The sequence below is a fragment of the Aythya ferina genome, assembly GCF_964211825.1.
Source record: "Aythya ferina genome assembly, chromosome: 1".
NCBI classification, from domain to species: Eukaryota; Metazoa; Chordata; class Aves; order Anseriformes; family Anatidae; genus Aythya; species Aythya ferina.
This window is the reverse complement of record NC_140296.1, coordinates 112866240-112892798: the sequence shown is the minus strand read 5'-3', so window position 1 is coordinate 112892798 and position 26559 is coordinate 112866240. Positions and strand designations below refer to the sequence as shown.

The 26559-nt window shown below is 39.3% G+C and overlaps 1 long non-coding RNA gene across 2 annotated transcripts; it reads left to right on the top strand.

The window, feature by feature from the left end:
* Positions 1-472: 472 nt before the first annotated feature.
* LOC311430013 lies at positions 473-26559 on the top strand. 2 transcript variants are annotated; one of them, XR_014688498.1, is made up of 5 exons: positions 473-576; positions 5103-5269; positions 17216-17357; positions 23092-23138; positions 25711-26559. It is a non-coding gene; the product is annotated as an uncharacterized lncRNA (long non-coding RNA). The 2 variants fall into 2 exon arrangements; XR_014688499.1 differs by lacking the exons at positions 473-576; positions 5103-5269 and adding an exon at positions 15590-15763.

Here is a 26559-nt window from a genome sequence, read left to right as displayed (position 1 = left end):
ATAGAGAAAAAGCAGGTGTGAAGTCCACTGGCAATTCTTAAAGCAGCGAATGAAACACATAAAGCAGATGAGTTTCACCACTATCTCTGGATGCTGTTCAGGGGTGCTGCTGACAGCAGTAATACTCTAAGTGCTCGTGGCTGTGTTTTGCCAGAAGGTGGGAGCTCCCCATGTTCTGCTTGGTGTGCACTCCCAGCCTGTGCAAGGTCCTCAGAACAGTCCCCTGCCAGAGCCCTCGTATTACAGCTGGGCTTTTCTTCAGGAATTGTGGCTTCTAGGTGCAGAGTTCAGTGCTGCTGCTGCCGCCTCTTTCTGTCTTCTGTATTCCCAGACAGGATGCTCCTGTGGTCATAGGTTAACTGAGTGGCTGTCTCTGCACATGGGGAATCGTGGAAACCGTGGAGGTGTTGGCATGCTGTTGCATGTGTGAAGCACAGCCACCGGGAGGTGGGGAGGACTGGCCTGAGCACCAGTTTTCATTCTTGAAATATCAGTCTGGAGAGAGCCTCAGCTTTATGTCCTGAGGCCAAATTTTGTTCTGGCTGAATTCGTGCAGCTTCATTGGCGTCAAAAGAGGTATGCAGATAGGTGCCAGAATGGGATCTGATATCTACAGTCATATCACATTAATATTAGATATGTGTTGTCTATTAGAGTATACTCAGAAGTTATTTTCCATCTGATTGAAACCTTAGAAAATGCTAGACTTTGAATATTCTGTGATGGATTTAATAACACTTGATCATCAAATGTCTTCTCTCAAATGCTAATCAAGGCAGAAGAAAAAGTAAAGCAGACATGTCTACAAATTAGTCTGTATGAAGAAATCTGTTCAATTAATAAAACTGGAAAAGAATCTAGGAATGTGGGATGAATCAAGAGGAATGACAAATTCTTCACCTCCTCATCACTGGTTTATGTGTTGTTAAAGTCATGGGGAAGGTGGCTATTAGGTGAGATGAATACTTTGCTGGATCTTTCCCTGGTCTTTGCTCTATGGAGATATCAGCATTAGAAGAGATTTGGATCAGATCTGCTTATGAGAGATGGAAGTGAAAATACTTAAGGCAGTCTGGGGGTGCAACAACCAACAGATCTTCATCACTTCTGTCCCCTGACAAGCAAAGCTAGTTCACCTAAAATAAGAGAGAAGAGCAGCAGCTTGTGAGTTCAGCTTATTAGGTGGTGAGTGATGCTCACACAGGAGGGCTGGGGAGCACACACCAGGCCTCCAGCCTCCACAACAGTGAACTGAAAGGATCCCATCTGCAGGTAGCTGGAACGTTGAGGAGGAAAGGTCTGCCCCTCCAGTCTGTGTTCTTGGCATAGGGTCTTGTTGGGTACAGGCTTTGTATTTATTTGGGTCATTGGCAGATTTCCCCCAGAGAGAGCAGATCGATCTTAAAAATCCACTTGAGAACAGCAAATGCGTGGCACTGAGCTCCCATCTGCTCCCTTACACAGCAATGTACAGCTCTACAGCAATGTTCTGCACTGCTGTATTAACACAGCTGAAAACCGTAATGGATGGGCCAATGACTACAGGGTGGTGGTAGCTGTTTTTAACAAGCACTTATGTGCTTAACGTGATGTAATTGTTAACAAAAGATGTCTACACAGAAATAAATCCACTTACTAAAGTGTCTGGGAGAACTGGCCAAAAAAGAAATACGATTTTCAACAAAGCTGCTTTTTTTTTGTTTTTTTTTTTTTTTTTGTTCTTCAGAAAGCAGATCTGCTTAGCAGACTCAAACCTCCTCAAAGAATAGCTTAAAATAGTAAATGCCCTCCCCGTATAGACAGAAAATTTCTACTAGAAGTCATTGACTGAGCTAGCACCCAAAGGACATAAATTTGATGTACATTTCCTTCTTTGTCATTTAAGAGCATCTCTTTCTATGTTAAACTGGGGTAGCTGATACAGAAATTACTCTGATCTATTTTTCTAGCTCCATCTATCACTTCAGACATGACAAGGAGTTCAGGCTAGCAGTGCTTGGAGGAAGGGAAGTACAAGATTTGAAGATCATAACCCTGTCACATTACAGTTCATGGTGAGGTTGGCCATTTATACAAATTCATTCAGATGCTCCTTTCAAGACATATTTACTGTATCATACAAAACTGGCCTACAAAATGCTTGCTCAGAGCAAGATCAGAAGATTATGTATATCTTCCCCTGGGATACTTACAGAAAACAATCCTATGGGCAAACAGAAGATTTGTTTTCTGGCTTATTGCAGTATAAACGAAAAAAGCTATATATAATAAGAAAAAAAAAAAAAAGGATAATGTATATTTGTAAAATTTGAAATGGTGTTTGCTATTTCAACAGAAAATTTCACTACTTCTCACTTCAAACTTAAGTTTTGGTTAGTGGTGATGAAAAAATGATGTATGAAAATGGAAAATCAGTGTTTACTATAAGATCAGCAAAGCCTTACAGAGCATTCAATCTTATGCAAAAATAAGACACCGATAAACTTAGCAAAAATACGTGATGAAAAGTGATGCATATATATACATTAAAATGTGCTTTCCAGTTGCAGAAGAACTGTCATAAATTCAAATTCTGCCTTTGAGTTTAGGATCAGACCTTTAATCTTAAGCCAGAATTTGAGCCATACAATTTGAATGAAATGATTCCTCAGTAAAATGATTACATTTTACTGATAGTCGTCGGAATCATCCAGTTAAAGATGCCAGCAAAGGGGATTAGTATCACAGTGATGAAAAGTAATGATGGTGCTGTGTCTGGGTCCAGGTGCCTTCAGAGAAATTTATTTTATTTTTATTTTTTTTTAAAAAAAGGCCAGGAAAAAAAAAAAAGAATAATAACAAAACCCTGTTGATTAATGTAGGTGAAATGTTGGCTGAGTCGAGCAGATCAAACATTGATTCTAAAGGCAACAGAATGTTGTCAATAGTAAACATGCTGGGAAATCCGTTTCCAAAAGTTTCATTACCAATGAAGGGTTGACATGGGTATAGCAGTTCTTGCTAAAATGTGTTATTTATCTTCAGTGGTTCCTTGCACACTGGAAGGAAGCTCCAGTTCTCTCTTTCTTTTGGCATAACTGGATTATTGCAAGAATTAATCTGTCTAGGATTTTGTATTATTTATGTGAATCAATACACCATATTTCTTAAAACCAGAGAGTACAGCAGAGCTGGTTATAAACCTTATTAAAATTCTGACCATTGTCATCAATTGGCAATTCATAAAATGATCTGTTAAAAAATCATAACCTGTAGTCTGTTGTGTCAAGAACGTTCCCCTGTTAGATCCATGCAATTTCAGTACAGCTTTTTCTTTTGTCTGTTCATATGCAGGCATAACAGTTAACGAGTGATAATTTGTAAACAAGAATATGTATTGTGCAGATAAATAGACTCCCACTGTTGAACAAGTCCTTAGCAGTTTGCATTAAAAATAAATACAGATTGGAAACTGGAATACAATATTTATTTTAACAGCAGGACTTTATCACTGGTAGCGTTCCCTGATGTTTTCAGGATTAAATAAGCGGTTTTTAAAATAGATTCAGTAGTCCAGAAGTTTGAAACAGTTTAAAACTTTTGTTAATAACAAAGGGAAAGATGATAACAATCAGCAGTTCTTCACAATATCAGGAAATAGCATCTGCATTAACTGACCGAGAATTGCCAGTTACGTGCAGTCACAGGTCTGTTTACCCACTGACAATTGCAGACATAACAAGTGAAAGAAAGTAGTCACAAAGATTTCCACTAATATCAGTACGCTGAAAAATACTGGGGAAAAGGTCTTTCTTCAAGACACAAAACAGATCTGGAGTCCATACTCTATTAAAAATTCAGAGGAAAGAAGTGTAGCTATCATTACGATGTTAAATATTTCCAGTATGTACTTTTCATTAATTCAGTAAGTGCTTAAAAAAAAACTTGTCAAAAGTTCCAAAAATTGTGAAGTTTTCTTTACTTTCCTGAGAGTATCACATCATTAAACTTGCCTTCAACAGCTATTCTCAAATTCTAGACTCAGTCCTGTTTCCCCCACTTTCGTTGATGTGCATTAGGTGAGAGAAAATATGATGTTCAAGGGATCAGTACTGGTGAACAAAACAGTTAAGCTCCAAGTTCTAGATTCGAGCCAAGCTTAGACCATAGTGGTCTTGTGAAGAGCTATCAAATAGTAATGAGAAAAGCAAGAACAGAGTGAGAAATGTTCGCAAATATTCTTTTGAATAAAATTGTAGATTTACTTTCCTGTTTGATCCACTTTTGCTTTTAAAGCATTATAGTTAAAAAAAAAAAAAAAAAAAAAGTGAGAAAAATGAAAGCACTGGAAGCACTTGGGCAAGAACAAGTTTGACTATGTCCTGAGTTCATAGTGATTGTACACTGTCAACCCACCTATTTAAGCATGCTTTGTCTTGCTCAGGCATCTAGTTAAGTCATTCTGTGATTTGGGCTACTTGTCATACAGCAAGAATGTTAAAGTCTGAATACCTCAAATATTTTGGGGGGAGGTCATGTATTGCAATGGGTTTTTGAAATAGGTTCTGTCTCCATGCGCTGAATGGAGGCAGAATTCAGGGTGACTGACCAAAAGCAAAGCAACATCAAAGGAGTAAATCCACTGAGTAAGTTCCCCATTGCTGCATCCACCCCTGCATTAAGGAGATTGAGTACATTTCTTTGGAAAAAAAGTTAAGAGGAATACTTGAAATTTCATTAAACTCATATTCTACACAAACTCCAGTAACTCAGATATGGTAGTACTTTTAATTTGCACTGTCTGACCTTGTGAGGGAATAGGGTATAGCTGCTGTTCTCCTGTACCTTTTTATACTTATCAAAAAGGCACTGCAACCTTTTATATCAGTATTTGTTCTTTGACCAAAATTTTTCATTCTGGAAAGAAAAAAAAAAGGGGGGGGGGGGGGGGGGGCGGGGGGGGGGAGCAGTTTTTAACCAGCTCACTTTACTGCAGTGCAAAGTCCTGAGATATGTATCTTGGAAGTTGTAGGGCTAATGGAATTTAGCAACATGAGAATTGTTCAAAATTTGGCCATTCTTATCAGAACACACCTAATTGCAAGCCTATGTCTTACAAACAGGAGACATAACTTACTGCAGAAGTGAAGATTTTTCCTGGGAAACCTCCTAAAGAAATCTCTGCTGCTTCCCAGTTGAGAGCTATTCTACAACACCAAAATCATTCCAGAAGGTTTAGAGTTGTAATTTGTCAGACCGCAGTTGCTCAACAGAAAAGGAATGAGTCAAGGTAAGTCAGAGCAGCTGACTGGGATCCCACATGCTTCAACCTTTCTTACTATAAGGTGACTTCTGGAAGTAATAACGTTGGAATGGGACTTTTCACATCCTGTTTATCATTTGCCTAATAGTTTGTCATTTATATGTGCTACTAAGGACGTGCATATGCTTAACATACCTGCCTATGGCTTACAAAATGTTAATTTTGGTGAAAGCACACTTCCCAGGCATCTTTTTATCTCCATTTCACACTGAACAGTCAGGGTAAATTCAGGCTTAACAAAATTGTTCGAGGGGCATTGACGTTAAAGATCTGCCCAGAAAACTTTGTTTTGGAGTGTAGCTGAGCAGTGAGTGTTGGGTTGCCCACTGACCATGGGGTTGACCAGAAGCTTGCAGCAGGACAGGACAGGACAGAGAAACTGAGTAGTTCAGTGTGGAAGAGATGGATTTGGAAGGACTCTAAGTCTCAGCTTTGCACAAAGCGTGGGGGACTGAAAGCAGGGAACTGCATGCAATTGTTCTGGTCAGGTCTTCCTGACTGTGGCTGTGCTTTGATTTTTCTGAAGGAAGTGTAATTGAGCTATGCTCAGGTGCAGGGCATTAGGAGACAGCTGGGCAAGGCATCAAAAGGGGCCTCCTAGCCTGTGAGCTGCATGTACCTAGCTCTGCTTGCCTGGGATATGCTGGAGGTAGGCCTGAGTCCAGCCAGGTACTTGGCTGATCCCAACCTTGCTTTGCTGACTTAACAGCCTGACCTTAGGCCTGCCTTATCACAAGACTTGCCTGTTGATTGGGCTCAGTAGATGTTCATTACAGTCATTGAACCTACTCTGCTTGTCTTGTTTGGCTGCTGTGGCTTTTGGCACCTGCTGATTAGGTCTCAGCATCAAACCGTGTGTTCCTGGTTGAGCAGTGGCCCCCACCACAGCCTGGTGAAATGAAGCACAGTGAGTAGGAGATAACATGTTTGAGGAAGAATGAGATCAGTTTTTGAGAGGCTAGAAACAGTTGTATTACAAAGCTATTTTGTGGAGAAATAGATTTTCTCTGCCCAAGAAATTTGCCACAAGGGATGATAGAAATAATCCTATTAACGTGAAGCCTCATAGGCCAACAGAACTTTAAAAGACCGGGTGTCCGTGGAGGCAGACGCATCATAACTGGGTGGGCTTGGACACGAGGTATTGACTTGGGTAGTGACAAGGCAGGACTTCATCTAAAACCAGCAGAAATGTTTCTGCTAACACGAGTGAGGGGAGGATTTTACCCTCTAGAATTCAGCAGATGCATATGTTTTCAGAAGGCTAAACTATAAGGCTTTCTCTTTTGTTCTTACTATTGCCATAGTAAAGTGCAACATATGGTTAAATTTTCTGTTGGAATATGTTAACGAAGCAGACACTTGCGATAATTATACTTCTTTATCCAAACTCCCTGATTTGGCAAGTTGATCTATCAGCATTCTGGGGGATTGCGAAATTTATTTATTTATCTTTTTTCCTTAGTGCTCATCGTATATGAAATATTTCGATTGGTTGGCAGAAAGTGCAGTTAAACATTTCAGAATGTTTAATTCTGAATTAAACATTCAGAACTTTTGAAGATGTTCCTTTCCTTTTTTTGTTGTTGAAGTTCTTTTTTTGAGCGATGTGTGCACTCTTTTGATTTTATTTATTTAATGATAGCACAAATAAGTTTAATGCTTCATTTAGATGATGCCAGCTGTCCATTGTGAATGTAAATGATGAGCCAGTGGAACTGTGTGGTTGCCTTGAACAAACATGTGAAAATGTGTTGTTGCACATTGTGCAGGTGTCTCTGTTGTGGGAATCTCTTTACGCAGAGGGTATTTAGTTGCTATGTTGTACAGCTGGTCAAAGAATGCCTTTAGGCAATTTAAAAGTTTCCACAGGAAATGAAATGCTTTCATGGAGTTTGCTGCAAAACATTATTTTGTAAAATCTGGATAATTTTGACAGTCATCGTCTTAGACTCATAATGAGATCTCTTCCTCTTGTATTCAGTTTCCTCTTCTTTTCTTCTTTTTATGATGTTTATACAGTACACTTCAGAGTTTTTTTTTAAGCAGGGATAGACTATTTTTTTCCCCACAGGGCAGGATGAATGCAGACAGTGTCTTTTAGTTTGTGGCTGGAAACCATACAGAGGGATACTAGGGAAAAGGTGGTGTGGACTCTCTATGGTGTGAAGATAGTGAATGAAAAAAAAAAAAAAAAAGGTGTTGTCAATTCTGCTCAAATCTGTGGTTCAGGTGGACCTTGCTGCAGTCCAGAAAGCTTTCCAGCTTGTCGCTGCTGGTTGTGGAAGGTTTGCTCTTTTTCTCCTCCCTGTTTGTGATTACTTTTCAGTCCAGTCATGATTTATCTTTATTGCTACAGGACTATTGTACTGCTTAATACTATCTGTCTAAGAAGACTGGCCTAGTCCATGGAGCATAGACTGTGGACTCAGTCAGTCTAGCTGCGCTTCATCTGTGGATTTTTTGTCTTAACACCAGTGATTTAGTCATTCATTCATTAAAGAAACATGGAAGCTCTCGGTGTTTGTTTGTTTTCTCTGAGTGATACTGTGACAATTAGCTGTCAGCTTTGGGTTACACCATTCCAGGGGCTGATAACCCACGAAATGGACAAAATGTAGGCCTTTGATCTGCTTGGGATGTGCAATTTTCTTTTGCTGCTGTCAGGTCCCCTCTTTGTCTGTCCATATTATCAAAAAGGCTGGAAATAATTTTTTTAATCTTTATGGAAATGTCAGGTTTTCAGCACAACCTAGTCCTAGGAAGAAAACATAAATTTGCGATAAGGTGTAAGTGACCAAGGACATGCTTTTAATGTAAAATCACTTTGTGAAGCTTGACTATAGTCATTGCCTGTATACTTAAGTACTAACGAAAATGAATTGCTTGCACTCTTACCCATAGTGTCGTTACAAAGTGAATGCTACTTCTTTCCATAATGCTTTGTACTCCACAAAATACTTTATTTATTTATTTATTTATTTATTTTTCCTAAAAGCCCTTTCTAGACTCCTATTCAAAGGATGCTTGGAACATGGCAGTTTAAAAGACATATGATACCAAATAGTAAGGGGGTTCTGCAGAGTAGGATTTCTGTTACTCTAGTGGGAAATGTACACTCAACTAATTACAAATGCACTCAGAGGACTGCAGATTAAAGTAACAGTATGTTCTTTCCAGCTCCAATTTCATCAGAATAATTAAATACACCTTCAAATCCTTTTGTATTCAGCAAACTACTAAGTATGTTCTTAAGAGCCATTGAGTTCCTAGCATCTTAAATGCATTCTTGAAGTTAAATGTATTTAATAGGAAGAAGTTTGAATAGAAAGAAATCTGAAATAAATGCCTGAGTTCCTCACAGTCAAAGCTCTCAAGCAACTTAACTGAGAGCAAGTTGCTTAATGAGAAGAGTGCAAAGCATGAAATCTTAGTGACTGAGATGAAAAGAAGTTCCCCAAATAAGTAGCACTGTCAAAACTTTAAATACTAAAAAAACTTCTCCGTCCGTCTTTAGTCTAACTCTAGTGGCAAAACATGAGCCATTTGAAGGAACTGTAAGAGGAGAGAAGGCTGACGTAAGGAAGAGGCAGTAACTGTGTCAAATTGTTTAACTTCTGATGTAAGAAAGCATAGGACTGCACAGGGATATTTTCTTTAGCATCATCATTCAGTGTGTAATTTAATGGCATACGTTTTATGTTGGTGCCCTTTGACTGAAACCCAATGATTCAGTTCAAAATAGAGCAGCATTTGAAAGCTCACAATATTAAAATTCAAACTGAATACAAGAAAGGTGAGGCATCCAGTTGGGTGATATAGATGACTTCCCACATAACCTCAGGTTTGGAATGCAGTATATTTCTGTGAGTGAAGGCTACAAAGAAAAGGAAAATCCCTACATTTGCGTGGAACCTAATGAACTCTGACTGGAAATACCAAGCTAAGATGGGGAGAGTTTGTGGGAGCTGCACTTAATTCCCAGGGGTGTTAAGGAGGAGAGGAAACATCACTCTCTCTCTCCAAAGTGGTTCTAGTTCAGTATGAAAGCCCAGCTTGACCTTGCCTCATGTGGGGAAATAAGATGACATAAGCAGGATTTTCAGTGTATTGTAAGGCACTCAGACACTCAGATACGTGAGGAAGAGAAAGGTTATGCAAATTAATTCTTTTTTTTTTTTGACTTTTTTTTTTTTTTTTTTTTAGAGTGCTGACACAAAACACTGATGAGATTTGTTGGGGGGTGTTTTAAATTAGAAACTTGGGAAGAGTTGACAGTTGATGAAGGGTACTGAGGTCACCCGAAGACATCTGGCAGGACTGTCAGTCACTAATGCAAAGGCAATTTTGCCAAGTTTAGGATAGGACAGAAAATAGAGCTGTGCTGGAGAAGGAATAGCTGGAGGTCAGAGTTGAATTCTTGAAAAGTAGCAAGGTTGCAGATGTGAACGACATCAAATTAGGCACAGGGCTAAAAGTACATTGTTTAAATTCTGGATTGCTCAAGTGCACATGCTTACAAGTCTGTTTAATTTCTGAGTTTAAGCATACACAGCAAAATTTACAGGGAAAAAAAGTAGCAGTGACACAATTTGAAGGGTATGTTGATTAGAGGCTTCCAGCAGACAGTGAACGTAACTACCCCTATTTATTGGGACCTCTGGTTTTAGGATACTGTTTTTCTTTTATCCCCCTGCTGATTTTCTACTTTCAGGAACACTAAGTCCATGTGCATGATATCTTTAATTTCTTGCTATCACCTTTCCTGGCTCCTAGCACAGGCTTTGCTGATAGCTTACTGGTGAGGGTTGGTGATAGAGATTTTGAAAATATCCAGAGAGGGTAGATGCATTTAGAAGTATAGGCAGTATTCTTGATTTTTTTCATTGCTACACTGACTTCAGTGGTGCAGTAGAATTTCTTTATACCAGCTGAGGACCTACCTGTGTAGGAACAGCTGGTCTGAAAAGTATCTTAAGAACAGACCTTTATGAAGTGTTGTATGAACACAGATAAACCAACCCTTTCCCTGGTACAACCTGACACAGAAAATGACATTTAGGAAAGTAAGAAAAAAAAGAAAGCTGTGATCTAAACACTGGAGTGTATTCTTTGAGCAGAACTACAGGTGCTTTTTTTTCTTTTCTTTAAAACTAAAATGGCATGTTCTGAAGTGCTCTTCCTGACTCATTAGTCTTAGCCTGGTGATACGGTCAGTTGTTCATAGTACTGCAATTCATCACTGGAGAACTGTATGCAGCTTGAGATGGGCCTGACCTAAAACACAGATCTGAGCACTTGCACATTTTGGGGAAGAGAGGCATCTGGCACAGCCTTCAGCACTGAATGCTGTCTTTATTGTGAGCTCAGGTAAACTTCAGATCCAAATCCCCCAGTGCTTTAGGGAAGCAGAATCTGGGCTTCAAAAGGCTTGTCCCTTCAAAGTGCTGGGCCATGGCAGCAGAGAACGAAATGGATAAAGAAACCATGCTGATAATAAAGCCCTTTGCTTTTATACACAAACACCTTGGAATTTGATCTAGCTAAAAACTTTGACGTGGCTACATACAATATTTCTGCAAAAGAACCCTCGCTGAGTGATTGTGCATTGCCACTTCTTAGGGGAGCAGAATTCTTGGCTACATGACAAACCTTGATACTCACAAGGACAGTCCAAAAAACGTAGACTATAGTGTGGGTGGGGAATAACTATAAAAGATTGGAGTGACATCGTAAGTGAGATTTTTTGGAATGTTCTCATTATGTCAGGACTAGTTATTCGCTTTCTAGAGGAAATGCTTACCACTTGGTTATATTAAAGCAAGGTTTTAGGTGGTATTAGCATGTTACTCTGGAGATAGCCATGCTAGCTTTCTGAAGAGTTTGTTGAAATTCTAAGTGCTAAACATTATAAATAATCTGTAAAAACTACATGTGAGTACTCTTACAGAATTTGATGATCTTCTAGCTTTATAAGCAAAGGACAAAAACATGGAATTTGTTAATGTACAAGTGACTTGAGGGCTTAGTTCTTGCTGTTTTTTCATCTTAGAATAGCTGGCTTGTTTAGGCCACCTGATTGCAAGTGCAATTTCAGTTACCTCTGAAAAGCCTGCTGAAGTCACTGGGGACTGGATGCACCAAGAATGGCTCTTGACCCTTATTGTTTAGAATGGCGCAAATCCTCAGGAAGTAAGGTACTACTTGGTAAAAGTTTCATACATGCAGAACTGCTAATGCACCCGTTCTCCAGATCTTTACCCTCACCATTTTCATGGGCTGCAGTTTAGTGGTAGTGACATAACATGCTGCTTGCAGGCCTTGTTGCCTTTTCAGGAATCATATCATAGCCTGTTACAGAGTTCCTCTTGCCTGGTCCTCCAAGCCTGTCCTATTGCCAATTCCCCTTCTGTTTCAAATTGCAAGTTGTTTATTCATGGTTATGTAGAGATTTTGGTTACCAATAAAATAAACCAATATCATGGTTTATTCATGTAAATTAGGTGGACTGTTTGCACTTTTGCCATGTACATGAATTGGGCCTGAATTCCTTAGTAATTTGCCCCAGTACGACTTGACAGAGGGTTGTGGTTTTCTTTGTTTTTTGTTGTTCTTGTTGTTTCAGCATTGTTTCCACTGAAGAGAAGTGAATAAATGTCCATAACAAAAAACTCAACCCCAAGCCAATTGGAGCTTTTTTTGTTTCCCTTTAGTCTGATAAGGAAGTCCAGACTAGTTTTTAGAGCTATTTTCCTCTGGAACTGCTAGATTTAGGCCCTATTCATATATATATATTGAGGTATCCTGAGTTAGGTTATTAGCATAGAATAAGAAAGTCCAGCATTATTGAAGAGTTTTCCACTTGTGCTATCTTGAATATTACTGCAGGCTTATCCCTACATTTATACATTTCATACCTCTGCAGTCAGGACTACTTCTAAAAAGAAGTCGTCTCTGGTAGGTCTTTAATTTTAGGTGAAATAAAAGTATAGGTGATGTAGCAAGGATAACTTGATCGTTAGCTTTCCAAACGCCCTGGAAGCTAAGCCATCAAATGTGCAGTAATTCATTCCTAGAAAATGAATTTAAGAAGTTTCTGTGTCTCCCAAGCTTAGCTGTTGGTACTCAGACTAGTAGATGAGCTTGTAAGAAGTGAAAATACCTGTCAGTATGTATGTATATAATATTTATATTGTGTGTATATACATATATTTAGTTTTATGTCGCACTTTTAATTGTCATCATTGATTAAACAATAAGACTTCATGGATTAATTTAGTAGCAAGCACAAAAGGTTTTTTGTTCCCATGATTAAGTGTTTGACTGGCATTTGAACGTATTCTTTTAAAGGTTTTAATATTTTTGGGGTGCTATTCACAGAACACAGTTCTATATTCTGAGGCATTTGTGCTTGCCTTTTCACTATATTGTAATGAAAAGGCTCAAAACAGAATTGATTAACAGGAAGCCTTTTCAAGGTACAGTGCAAGTCTTGCAAGGGATTTAGGTGCTTCCTTAACTCACGTGCCATAACAAAGCACTTCCCTGGTGATTTGTCCACAGTCACGTAGGAGCTCTAGGAAAGTACCTGACAGTGAGCTAGGAAGACCTGAATCTCACACTGGAGTTTTAATCAACAAAAGCATCCCTGCTTGTATTGTTTCATTGTGCAGTGACTTGTAATTACAACTTGTGTTGAACAGAAGTACACAAGCAGTAGGATAGAAGCTCTTGTATCTTGGTAAGTTAGGGTGAAGCAACCTAAGGACCTCATTTCGGAAAGAGTAGTCTGCTTGATGATAGTTTTCCTGCTTTTTAGGTGATAAGCCATTGCCTACAAATCATTTATATACCTGTAAAGAATACATCTTAGTAGTATGGCTGTGTGCATTTGGAGTTATAAACATGACTGTGTACTGTATGGGAAGCTGTTTAGGAACCTTATGTGTGTGTTATCCCTGTGTGTAATGTCGAAGTGAATCCATGCAAGTAAGGTTATTGGTAGTGGACAGTTGAAAAATCATGAAGAGAGGAAGAAGTCAAATTTCTCTTTAGGTAATAACAACCCTCAGCTTGCCTTAGAACTGGCAGTGCTTGCACTTCTAGTCTTTAGTGCTGATCTGGGCTGTGGTGCTGCATAATAAAGAATTAAAAAAGAAAAAAGAAAGTCTTTTCCTATGACTTCCAGAATGTGTGTGCCAACAAGTGTGTGAATGTTAAACTTGATAGATTAGGAACGCGGGTATGTGCGCCACTAGCCATGCATGGTATGAATGTTAATACTCCTTGTTTCTATTTTTGACTTGTATTGCAAAGTGTGTAAAGGAAGGTGCATGGTGTGCTTCCAGGTGCTGCACTAAGGTGTTGTTTTGTACACTGTGCCTGCTTAAGGCATAACTGGAAAGGGTAACTGATACAATTCACTTGGGATTTGGCATTTATCTGGTACCATAACATGTCAGTGCTATAAGAGGTCTAAAGCCTTATGAGCTGTAGAAGTGTTCAGATTTGTGAGACCAGAGTTCATTAATACTCTTTTTCTGTTGTGTTCCATAGTCCAGTGATTTGTGATTCCCCCAAGAAGTGTACAGACCAAATGGCTCCATATACAGGAAAAGTCTTGTAAAAAGAAAAACCTGGACCTGAAGCTGCAAGGCTGTATGGTTTTGGGAGGAAAAGGTGGGGGAAGGTTGGTCCTGTTGCTGTTTTGTTCAACACAAAGGTTCAATTTCCTTGACAAATGATGGACACAGCCTCCAAAATTGGAACTCTGATCCCAGAGGGGCCCTGTGTTATTATAACATAAAGAATGGTTATTAAACTGTCAGAGGGTTAATAGTTTCATCTTAATAATCTTGATAGATGGTGCACATTTCACCAGTGCTCCAAAAGCCCACAATGAGCTTTAAAATATTTTACTATTGGCTTGCCCTTCATTTCCCAATGAAGTCTAAGGAGAACTCTTCTTGCTAATAAATTCTTTATCATAACTTAGCTGGTTTTCCCCTTATAGAAGGGAAATATATCCTTTGCTGTGCTTCCTGATTAATCGTTCTAATTTTATCAGGAAAATTAAATTCTCTTCTTTATCTTGGAAGTTATTTAAAGAGGTCTGAGCAAAATCCCAGCCCATGAGCCTGATGACTACTTTGCATAAGCATCTCTACGCTTTATTAACTTATTACTTTTTAAGTGATTTCTGTCTGAAGGATTCCCTTCAACTTTGAGGGCCATTTGTCTTCTATTCTCAGGATTTCAGGATGACAAATGGGATGTCAGATATGACTTACCCTGAGATGTTAAAGGAGTCATATAGGATAGCTCTTACCCCATACCTCAACATGTTCTGTAGGATGTAACCTCTGAAACTGGCCAATTTTGATGACCAAAATAAATATCTGAATAGCTTTACAATGGGAGAAGTAGCTATACTCTAAACTAAAGTAGTTCTTAAAATATGTTGATCATTCAATGAAAAAAAAAAAAACACAACACTAATAAGATGTGTATATATAAATATGCATGGGAGTTGATCCCAGTCATGGAAATTCTAGCATTTAAGGAAAAAAAAAAAAAAAAAAAGATTAAATAAAGGAGTGTCTCAGTAATTTGAAACAATACAAGCCAGTACTAAGCTTTTCTTAGTCTTGTATCATGTTCCCGGGTGTGCAGAGCTAATGAAGACAGACAAACATCTCCATTTGAATATACTTATTGTAGTTTCCACAACTTGTATATGCTGAATCCAGAAATCAGGTGGATAGTCTCTGCTAATTGACTTCCTCTGTTCTATCCTCATCATTGACAAAAAGGATGACAGTTTGCAGTGAGGTAGAACTATAAAGGATATAAAACTTCATGCTTTAGGTCATAAGCCGATTTGCAATTGTGTGTGTTAAGGAAGACATTTCCCATATGGTTATATTCGTGTGAAATCACACTTCTTGTATAGAACCTATTGTGCCTTTTGGGAATTACTATTTTCAGAGATGAGATATGGGTCTGGTGTGGCAGTTTTGATACTAGGGAGTTACCTTTTTCCTGACAATGATGCCTACACGCAGCTTCTGAACAAGATAGGAGATACTGGTGAGGTGAATCAAACATCATGCTTCTGGGATTAGCTGGAAATGTTTTTGTTGTTGTTTTTTCCTTCAATCTCTAGGTTTGTGTTCTTATTATTTTTACTACAATTTTGACATCCACAGCCTGCTGATGATTTCAGGGCAATTTCTAGAGCTAGCAGCCTTCTGCTGTTTTATACAGAATTGCCATGGTATTCGGAAGAATTCATCAGTAAGAGAACATTAACTTGGGATGGCTGATACTGGAAGGTACTGCTGGAATTCATCTTGTCGAACCCCCCTGCTCAAATAGGACCACCTACAGCAGGCTGCCCAGGACTGTGTCCAGATGTTTTTTTGAGAGTCCCTAAGGATGGAGACTCCACAACCTCTGTGGGTAAGCTGTGCCATTGCTCAGTTACCCAGTAAAGAAGTCAACACAGTACAGAAGTGTTTCCTTATGTTCAGAGGGAATTTCCTGTATTCTCCTTGTACCCATTGCCTCTTTTCCTGTCACTGGGTGCCACTGAAAAGAGCCTGGTATCATCATCATCATTACACCCTACCTCCAGGTGTTAATATCCATTGATAAGATCCACCTTGAGCCTTCTTTTCTCCAAGGTTGGGCAGTCCAAGCTCTCTTAGCTTTTCCTCATAATACTCCAGGTGCTTCAGCCACTGGATCATCTTAGTGGCTGCCTCCAATATGTCCCCAGAGCTGCTTTCCAGCTGGTCAGCCCCTAGCATGTCCTAGTGCCCTAGGGACTGAGCCTCCACAGGAGCAGGAAATTCCTCCATAGGTGCAGGAGAGCTACTCACTGGTAGTTGACCGTTTTTTTCTACTCTTTGTGCAATGTATTCAAGAATAATTTGCTTTCTACTAAAGCAGATTAGGTTATGACAATAATGCAGATAACAGCATACTGTAAGGTAATTTAAGCTATAACGTTTGGAATAAGATACTAAAACACCTGTGAAAACCTTTTATTGATTGCCTTAAAGGGATCTCAGAATAAAACATAGCTACAGAAAAGAAAAACAGGAAATGCGAATGCTACAAAGTTCTGTTCTTAGAGGCTCCTCATACATGGTTCACTGCTTACTTTTAAGTTTTAATACTTCACAATCAATTAAGCACTCAATGTTTGTACATAACCATTTGAAATGCATGCATTTACCAGATTAAATTTGTACTAAAGCATGAAAAAGTCTCTCCATCTTTTTTATGAATAAGTATGAATTAGATTCAGTAGTCAGGCATAGCTATATATGATATTAAGCTTGAGGAGAATATGGTGTAGGAATGGCCACGGTGCTGCCACCCTTATCTTTAAATGCATTGAAATATCTGAAACCTCACAAAGTCTCGAGCAGCATCTTATGGTAAAAGAAGAAACAAAATAACATGTCTTTTGTCCTTCACTGTCAACATGATGACTCATAAGCATTCTTTTTCTTTGCATCTTCCTCCTATTAAAATCATTCTGTCTGAGCAAAATGACCTGTGACAGATGACAAATACAGTATAGTTCATGGACAAAAATAACACTCTAAATTGGATATATTGTGAGAGCGTTGTAACCTGCTATGCTGAAGCTTAACTGAAATGCAAAAGACATTTTTCTTCATTCTGGCACATATTCTCTACGGCATGACTTTCCATGCACTTGATTTAATTAAGTGCAGGATGAGTCTTCCTTGTATTCAACTCTTCTGGTTGAAAGGTTGGTTTCTGCGACTTTATATGGAAAATAGCAGCAGCAGGAACTGACTGGTTAAATGTGTGACTGCAGATCAGACTCAATACTGCAATACGTGTAATGTAAACTTCCTGGCTTTGTTGTTTCAGTCCCTGAAGTTTTGGAGATGCTTCAAGCTTCCATCTTCAGTGTGGAAACTGGTTGCTTGCCTCTGCAAAGCCCAGGCAGCAGCAGAATCTTGATCTAGGACACAACATAAATGCTTGAATGCTATCCTGTTGTGGAATGATGGTAAGTTTCTTTACCATTAAGAAAGGAAACTGAAGAAGAAAGGACACATGAAGTCTTCAAATGTATAAAAAGCCTCTGTGAAGAGGGAAGTGGTAAGTCTGTTCTTTGTACTCATGTTGGGTAATTTGGGAAAAAGTAGGATTTATACTGCTTCAAAAAAGATTGGTTTACACGCTAGGCAAAAGCTACACACTAACCTCCAAAGGGTTTTGGAGGTAGTGTTTTTTCTAATGGTAAGGTTTTTGGAGCAAATTGTGCAAGAAACTTTTGATTTCTCCATCAAAGGGGATATATAAAGAATGGGTTAGAAAGCCTGTCATGAATGGTCTAAATACAGTGGTCCTGTGTTGGGACTATGGGAGTTGGAGTCACAGATTTCTTAAGGTCCCTTTTTGCTGTATTGTGCTATAAACTTGTACCATCTTCTGAGTTGGGCACATGTTAAGTTTGCTGCCATTTGCACTTTTCTTCATGTAAAGCAATGTTTTGCTCCTTCACGGAGTAGGTAACAAGTCCTTCCTTATGAAGCCACCTTTTATTCTGTTGTAGTATGTTAATTTGATTCCAATCTGCCATTTGTTAGAGCACTTTGAGAAACCTGTTGTTTTATCATCTCCTGTGTTAGTTTGAATCCCTGACTTTTGTAGCCCTTCTTCTGCAGTTGAAGTGTTATTTATGGTACCTTTTAGTAATTAATAGATATCAGGCATTCAGGGGTGGGGCTTTTTTCTTTGTTAGTGAGTTCTTATTTTCATGTGATAAAGGTCTCCAGCTCTGGAATTCATTTTCTCTGAATCTCATGTTCTTTTCACCAAGACTATATTTGATGGCCAGTGCTGCATGGCTCACAGCTCTGTTGGTCAGTGGTTTGTGTAAATTTTATTTTTCGTGTGTGAGGAAAAGGTTTTATGTCCTAGGGGAGATAAATTCTCTGTTATGTTGGCACAGTCTCTATTCTCCAGTGGTTATCTCCTGCTTCAGAGGTTTGAGGGAGCTGTAAAGGCTGTCTAACTGCCTGGCTCAAGGTCCTCTCAGAGGGAGGAAACTTCAGGCATTAGAGTCCATCCAGCCATTTTGTGTCACTTGGGCTCAGGTCAGCACGGGCAGCAGAAAGAGACTATGTACAAGCATAACTTAGGGCAGCTTCAAAGGTCTGAATATTGGAAAGGGTACATAAACCACACTCTGTCTCCCTCCTGGGACTGACTGCAACTCAAATAAATGCAAAGTATTTTTGATTGAGTACTCTGATATTTGTGAGGATATAATAGCCTTAGACCTTGATGAACAGTTTGTAATATCATGGTTGCCTCAAGATGTAGCACTCTTTGGGTTTGTCACTGTGCCGTTAATTTATTGGGAACTTTCCAGATGTAGAAGTAGTAGTCAGTGGGGAAGCCATTCCTGAAAACAGGAGTGGCACTATTGATGCATCTTAGTGGCCCATCCTGTGCCCATGGTATTCAGCATCTATGGCCATCATCTGGAAACAAACACACCTTATGGCTCATTAAAAGCTTGTAGGGTGACTCAAAGGGCATTATAATGTTAAATTATACACATATTTTTTGAGGATAAATAGCAATCTTTCAGATCTTGATCACTGACTAGCTACATGTAAGTCCCATTCATATGATTCATATTCAAATGATAGGGATTTCAAATCAGCCAAGAGTGAAGAAACAAATTTAGAAACAGTGGATGGCAGCGATAGCTTTGAAATGGGGAGCCGTATCTTCACAAGTGGAAATTGTTTAGGTCAAGAATATCAAGTCTTCAGTGCAAGATTGTGTCCAAAAGGCCTGCTGAGATCTGGAGTTGTTGAAAAAGGTATTGAGGAGAAGGAGAGAAAAAAACAGGATTTTATCTCTGTAGGGCATTGGCAAAGCCTCTGTTGATTGAAGTACTTAGTTCTGATAACTGTATTTTATGATTTAATGTTAAAAATTATGGCCAGTGTAGAAAACAGGCTCCAAAGTCATCCACAAGACTCTTAGCAATGTGAAATGGAAAGCCAGTTAATTCTGTGTAGGTATCAAAAAGATGACGGAGATGATTTGATTGCAAAATATAAGTGCCTTCAAGGAGAGAAAGTACTGGGTACTAAGGGGCTCTTCAGACCGGCATAGAAAGATGCAGAAATCAGCAGCTGGAGGCTGATGCTGGGCAAACTCTGATGTAGGCATGAGGCAGTTTTAGCTGTGTGTGTGCCACCTCTGGTGCTAGCTCCCTGAGGAAGAGTTTTTAGGTGCTGTGTTTTAAATCAACACTCGGTGCCTCTCTGGAAGACATCCTTGAGCCATGCAAAAGTTATTTGGCTTGATTAATGGGTAACTGCATAAAACGTAGTGGCATGTGGTATATAGGAGGTCATGCAAAATGACTGTGGTGGTCTTGTGTGCCTCTAAGCCCTATCAATAAGCGTTTAAGTTAAACTCAAGCTCTGATCTTTCATTCTGTAGACTGATAGGTTGTTTGTATTTCATTTTATTCTCTAGTACAAGCCTTACTTTGTGGGCTCCAATATTTATATACATGAATTGAGGAGAGGTGACTGCAGTTGCTTGTCGCTGAACCACATTATGGTTTGCGTTTGTGATCAAGACAGCCTGACCTGTGACTGCTTGCTCAAGGACTGATGTGTCCTTGTCGGTTTTTGCTCCTATCCAGTGCTGTGGCTGTAAGCACCACACAGTCCAGCCCGCCGTGTTTGGGGCGAGTCAGCTCTGCCAGCTTTAATCACTCAAGTTAGCCTCGTGAAGAGAAAGGAGCAGAAAATACCACTCAGCAAGGCGGTGAGGCCATGAAATTGTGTTAAGCCACACTCCCGAAAACGGCTGGATTTGCTATTTTAGTGTCAGTGTCTAAATGTTTTTGAAATTGCAATTTTCATGTGCTGCTATGTGTAAAGGTGACCGCTCTGTGTTGGGCCCCCGGCAGCCGGCTCCAGACAGCTAATCAGCTTGATTCATTTGGCAGGGTGGTCGCTCAGCACCTCCTCTGCAGCCATACAGCAGGATGGAGCTCCTCACTGATATGCAAGGATATAATGGCACCTACTGGAAATGCAGAACTTCCTGAAGACACATGAGGGTTTAATTTTTGTGGCAGCAATATATTTAACGGGGTACAAAGATTGTAACCCTTATTTGACTTGCCAGCAGCCATTCAGGGATAGAAAGTGTGTTGTCACTTGAGAAATCCTGAATTCCTGCTGGAGAGACCGGCCTGAATGAATGCATTTGTGCAGCGAAGTCTCTCTCTATTTCACTTCCATCGTGTTTTTAAAATTGCAGCACTGAACGAAGTAAGGTTTGCGATGTTTGGGTGTTTGTTGCCGAGTTTGGCCACATGATGGCACACATCAGTCAAATGAACATTACAGTATCATCGGAGGAGCTCCTGTGAATGGAGAGGAATTAAGGCTCATACTCAGGGCTGTAGTGCTCAGGTTTGTGGTCCCTAGCCATCCCTATCAGCAGTTTTAATCTACAATTTACCAAAATCAGTAAGGGGCAGTGGTGGTGTCTTAGCCACAAGCAGAAGATACCCGGCGAGGGGTGGAACTAAAGGGGTGGGAAGCACAGGAAAAAAGCTTATCTGGAGGAGATAATAAATAAATATTTAAATAAATAAAAAGGCACCAGGTAGCAAGAAAACTTTTTTTTTTTTTTTTTTTTTTTTTTTTTTTTTTTTTTTTTCTGGATGTGCTGTTTTATTTTGCCTTGTTTTGGTCTTCACTTCAGAGGACTGGTATGAACACCTAGGAACTGGGGGAAAGGTTTATTTTTCCAACATATAGATGAGAAATAATGTGTTGTACTTGCTTTATGAGATGTCAGGTGGGAAATTTTTTTCTTAAATGGTCTTCTGCTAAATAATGTTCCTTGCCTCCCTGATGACAACCATTGCTGTGGAGATGGCTGGTGAATACATCTAAGAATACTGTATGATTGAAGTGGTCTAGCATGTTATCAGTAAGTCAAATAGTATTTAATGATAATCAGTCTCAAAACGTTACTATGAAATTTATACTTAGTTTGTTACAGCCTCAGTGGTGTTAGTTCCTGCATAATGCATTCATTGCTGCTCTCTCTGAAGAGAGTAGCACAACAATTAATAAAACAGCACAACTTTATTGGTAGTGTAGCTTTCAAGTCAGTTTATATCTATATCTATATCTATATCTATATCATCTATATCTATATCTATATCTATATCTATAAACATATATATATAAACATATCTATATATAGATATATAGATATATATAGATATGTTTAACTTTCTTAAAGGAGAACTCAGTTGAATAGAAAATGCATAAATGCATTATTTCACATTAATTCTAAAGGTAACAGCCGAAGACCAGTAGCCTATGTAGCAATGCTGCATAACCATATAACAAAAATCATAGTCACAGCTCCAAAAAGCTTGGAGTTAAAGACCAAACAGCCATGGGGTTATAGGAAATACATTCAAGGGCTGTAGCAAGCTCTGTGGGCTCTTGCATTTTGCTGTGCTGCGAATATTAGAGGACAAAATGAGATGAATATAAAAAATAGTTATAAGGATATTTGCAGAGGTGACTGTAAGGAAGCCCTCCATTTTCCATTCAGTTTCACCACAGTATGTGCTACCTGGCTTGACAAGGATAAAGAAGGGCACCTGAAACTGAAGGAAGAATTGGACTGGGATTTTCAAAGGTTAGACTAATTGCTGGGAGCTGGCAATCTTAATATTGCTGTTCTCTACCTCCCACCATCACCCAGTAGCTTTAAAACCCTCCTCACCAGAAGGATCAAATCACTTCATTTCCAGTTCACTTCTTGTAGTGGCAAGGGAGGGGGATATCCTAGCCCCGATGCCTGTCTCGTGGGGGCCAGCTCCCTGCATTGCCATCCAAAACACAGAGCTTTCTGCGTGGCCATTGGGAGAATTCTCTTAGGCCTTTTTGAACAATGTTGTGCCTTTATTAATCACAATTTCATGCATGTATTTCTGTTGTTAAGCACATCAGCAAAATGAAGGAAATACAAAACAAAACACAAAAACCCCAAGGCCTCAGCAAGTTCTTCATTCATAAGACAAAATGCAGTCAGATACCTGAGGTCAATATGAAAATTCCCAACCTTCAAAAAAGCATTTGACATCCCAGTTAGTAAACAAACCCTGCATTCTTTGTGACACCAAGTTTTGGTGTGGTGTGTTCTGCCTTGCTCCCGCTCCCTCTCCTGGTTCTTTTCTCTCTTCTCCTCCTGCCCTGTAGCTGGCAAGCGTGTTCAGAGGCCGACACGGCAACACCCATGCCTCTTTCAAGTTCAGCGCATTTGTTAGGCATCTGAGAGGGTTGCTTTACTGCCCTTGGGTACCCAGTCACGCAACATGAGAGATGCAGGAGTTCACGGCCTGCTGAGTACTTAGCTGCTGCACTTTCCTAAGTGAAGGCAACCAGTGAGCAAGTACAGCAATTAGAAATAAAAGAAAATATTTTTCTGTGGGGAATGTTTATTGACCCCAGAGCTGTTACTTAAAATGAGGAAAAAACAAAACAAAACAAAACAAAACAAAAAAAAACACAACACAAAACTGTCTCTGTAGAGAGGGGATTTTTTTTTTTTTTTTTAAAAAAAGCAAATATGCTTTCCTCCATCAAATTCATTGTATCATACAGAGAAAACACCATGGTTTGAACTCATGCTTTTCAATCTAACTTTTCTAACTTTATTTCTTACAGTTAAGTGTCATAAAAAAGGAGTTTTGAAAATGACATCCGAATTCCTAGTAGGTATCTCAATCTGTGTTTGTCATGCTTTTCCTTGTAAAGAATTTTGTAAAAATAAATAAGTAAAATCCACCAGCTTTTATATATATGTGTGTGTATATATGTGGCCTGGATTGCAGTCAAAATAGTTTTTCAAATGAGATGTTCAGTGCAAATCACATGCTCAGGATTTTATCTGTTTTGGCATTTGGACAAAACACAGGCCAAATGCTCAATCTTGTAAAAATCCCTTGGGGTTTTGACTGAACACAGATGGTAAAGACCTTGGTTTTACATCTTACCCAATTAAATTGCCTTGGGTCCCTGGCTGCCATATGAAGATACTCCATTAATTTGTATCCAAAGAAATGATATATTCCTAATAGGCTTCTCTCTGGTACCACTTCTGAAATAGTCAAGAACAGGAACTAAGTTTCATTATGGTATTTGTCATTGGGTAATCCATGTTGAGGTCTGTACTGTGTTGCTTGATGAATATATAGATGAGACCTCAAGTGAAACTAGAGTCATATCAAGTTCTGTGCTCTTGCTTAAGAATATCTGGAATCTGTAATTAAGTTTCAGATCTGGTATTTGCATAGGAGATTAATGCGGTTTGATGCATTTCATTTTGATGGTTGACATGTCACTTTAGATAGAAGTATGATGACTGGGTAAAATAGAAGGACTTCTAGAAACATTACTCAGGCTGGAAATGATGGAAGGATGCAAAAGAACAGCTTAGGTATATTCAAGCTTGCAAGGAAGGACATGTAGTGCTGAGACTGGGAGAGCCCAGAAGCTTTACTGTGAGACTAGAAAGGGTGTCCAAACAGCAAAGGAAGGCTTTAATCTCAGGGAAGTGTTCTTATTTGAGCTCTTTCAGTCTCAGTCTGCAGGGTGGCTGTGGAATCAACCAGTCCACTACCGAGCTCAGTATTTTATGTCTGAATTAGTTATTGTCTCATGGTATCCTGTCTGGCAAGGCAATGCTTCAGCTGCTGTGTTGGGCCTGCTGGCTTTTACTGGATTGTAAAGCAGGAAAGTCTCAGGAGCAGCCTACGAGGAAACCAAAACCCAGCGCTTGGTGGCTCCAAGTGGCCTACAAAACCTTACCGACCACTGTGGCAAGTAGCACTGTGTGTGCGCCTTTGGAAATGACTCTCATCTTCTTTCTCTGGCTCCACTCCAGTGGCATCATGACTTAGGCATGTGGCAGTGGGTCCAAGAGCGCATGGGGAGCTCTGTCCCTGGTGTTTTATTCCTGGGAACGCCAAGCACATGCCCAATGCCAGCTTGAGAAAGATCCTGCAGACGAGTCCTGTGGTACCTCAAGTCAACTCACAGATGCAGCCCATAATGTACAGTAATGCAAATCAAGTTGTTGAGCTCTGGTTTGGCTTCAGTTATTAAGTGAACTTCCTTTATTTCAGATTGTTCCCAAGACTCCTTTTCCCTTCATACCCTTAAAAAGTGATCACATTATTCTTGGGTTGTTGCTTATGGGCTTGAATGGAATTTAAACTGCCTGGCTGACAATGATGAATGAATCAACTCCAAATCCCTTGATGTGGATCAGCTATATAGCATAGCAATAATATTGTTGTTTAACATTTATATTGAAGTAATACCATAAGGAATCTCAGCCATTCAGGGACCTATTTTGTTAAGCACTGAATAAAGCACATAGCAAAACAACAAGTCTTGTTCTGAAGACAAGACTGTCTAAAAGACAAGATGTACCAGTAGAAAGAGACAAACAAAAAAAGACAAGGAGTGGAATGATATAAATGACAGTTGCATCTTTACAGAGCTTTACAGACCGTGTGTGCTGTTTAATTTTCTTGCATGGTTGATCTGCCATGTTGACTCTGGATCTTTCTCAGCTCTTTCCCCTTTCATCTTCTTTACCTGTGCTGTTAAACTCTTAAATCTCTTTTTTAAAAAAATAAAAATATAAAAATAAAGAATTAGATATTTTTTCACATATATATATATTGAAATATATATATATATTGAAATATATATATATTGAAAACATGAAGGAAATTCCCCACTGAACTTTACTATTACCTTTGGGCCATACTCTTTTAGTTGGCTTTCTGTACCTCAAATCCATATTCAGGCTTACTTGAACTAGTTCTTTTATGTAAGATGTTTGTGAAGCACCCTGTCAAATTCATTAATGAGATCCAACTGTACTGAAACTGCCTTGTTCCCTTCCTCGCACACTTGGTAATGTTTTCAAAATTGTAATTAGGCTTGTCTGGAAAGATTCCTTTTTTTATTTTTATTTTTTTTCCCCACCTTTTCAACTAACTCATCCTTGTTGATGTTCATCATTCCCTGTGTCCTGCAGGGGGAGGGGATTTAAATCACTCAGCTGATTGGCCTTTTTCTCTGGCAGACCAGTGCCACCAACCTTAGCAAGAGCAGATGCAGACCTTTTGTTTCAATAGTAGAGTTTTGTTGACTGCTTTTGAATGTCCCACCTCCCACCCTGGTTGTACAGTGATACAAAAATGTCTTAAAAACAGATACAACTTTAAAATACTCTGTTAACTCTTGTGTTGATATTTTCTCTCCACATAGACAAACTTCATGAATGCACTCCCATGAGCATGAAGATACTACAAATATGTAAGAGAACACTGGGGCTCTAGGGCCATAATTCTGGAAATTCCTACATAGAGGTCCTGTGTACAGGATTACTTTGTTTCTCTGTACCCTGTGTATGTTGTGACACAAAGCTCAGTTGGGTGGTCCCATGATGGTGTGTGCTGTGGTATCTCTGACTTGGGAACCTTGGGGCCTGTAGGAGCTCCTGGAGCTGAATGAGCTCCACTGGCATGTGCTCTGCTCCTGGGTCGGACAGTATCTGATTTGCCTGTCGCATCGCCTGCAAGTCCTTCATGTCTCAGTTTTGTCTTTCTTGGAAGATGTAATGAGAACGTGCAGCCTCCAGACGCTGAGGAGAACCACACCAGAGCTGGAAATTAAAATGTCTACAGTGAAAACCATCCACCTATGTAATTAGCTTTTTTTAAGGAAACTTGACTGGACTAAAAAATGTGCATAAGATGACTTGAAGACACATGGAAAACAAAATGCAGCCTCCTCCTGACCTGGAAACAGAGAAGATTTCCATCACTGGTATGACCAGGCCTTTTTGTAGCTGCTTTCTCATGAAGCAGTTAGATATGGTCTAGTCACAGGATACAAATACACAAATGTTACTTTTTGGAATGCATTCTTCTACCCTGGATGGCTTGTACCATGTTATTTAACATTATTTCTGTTACATTGTGAGCCTGTACTGTACTAAGCTGTAAGCATTACTCAACTGTTGTCAAATAGAAACAGTTTCGGGTGCTAACTTTAAATGCCCAAGGAAAATGAGTGAAGTATATATACCTAAAATACATGAATAATTCCAAACAA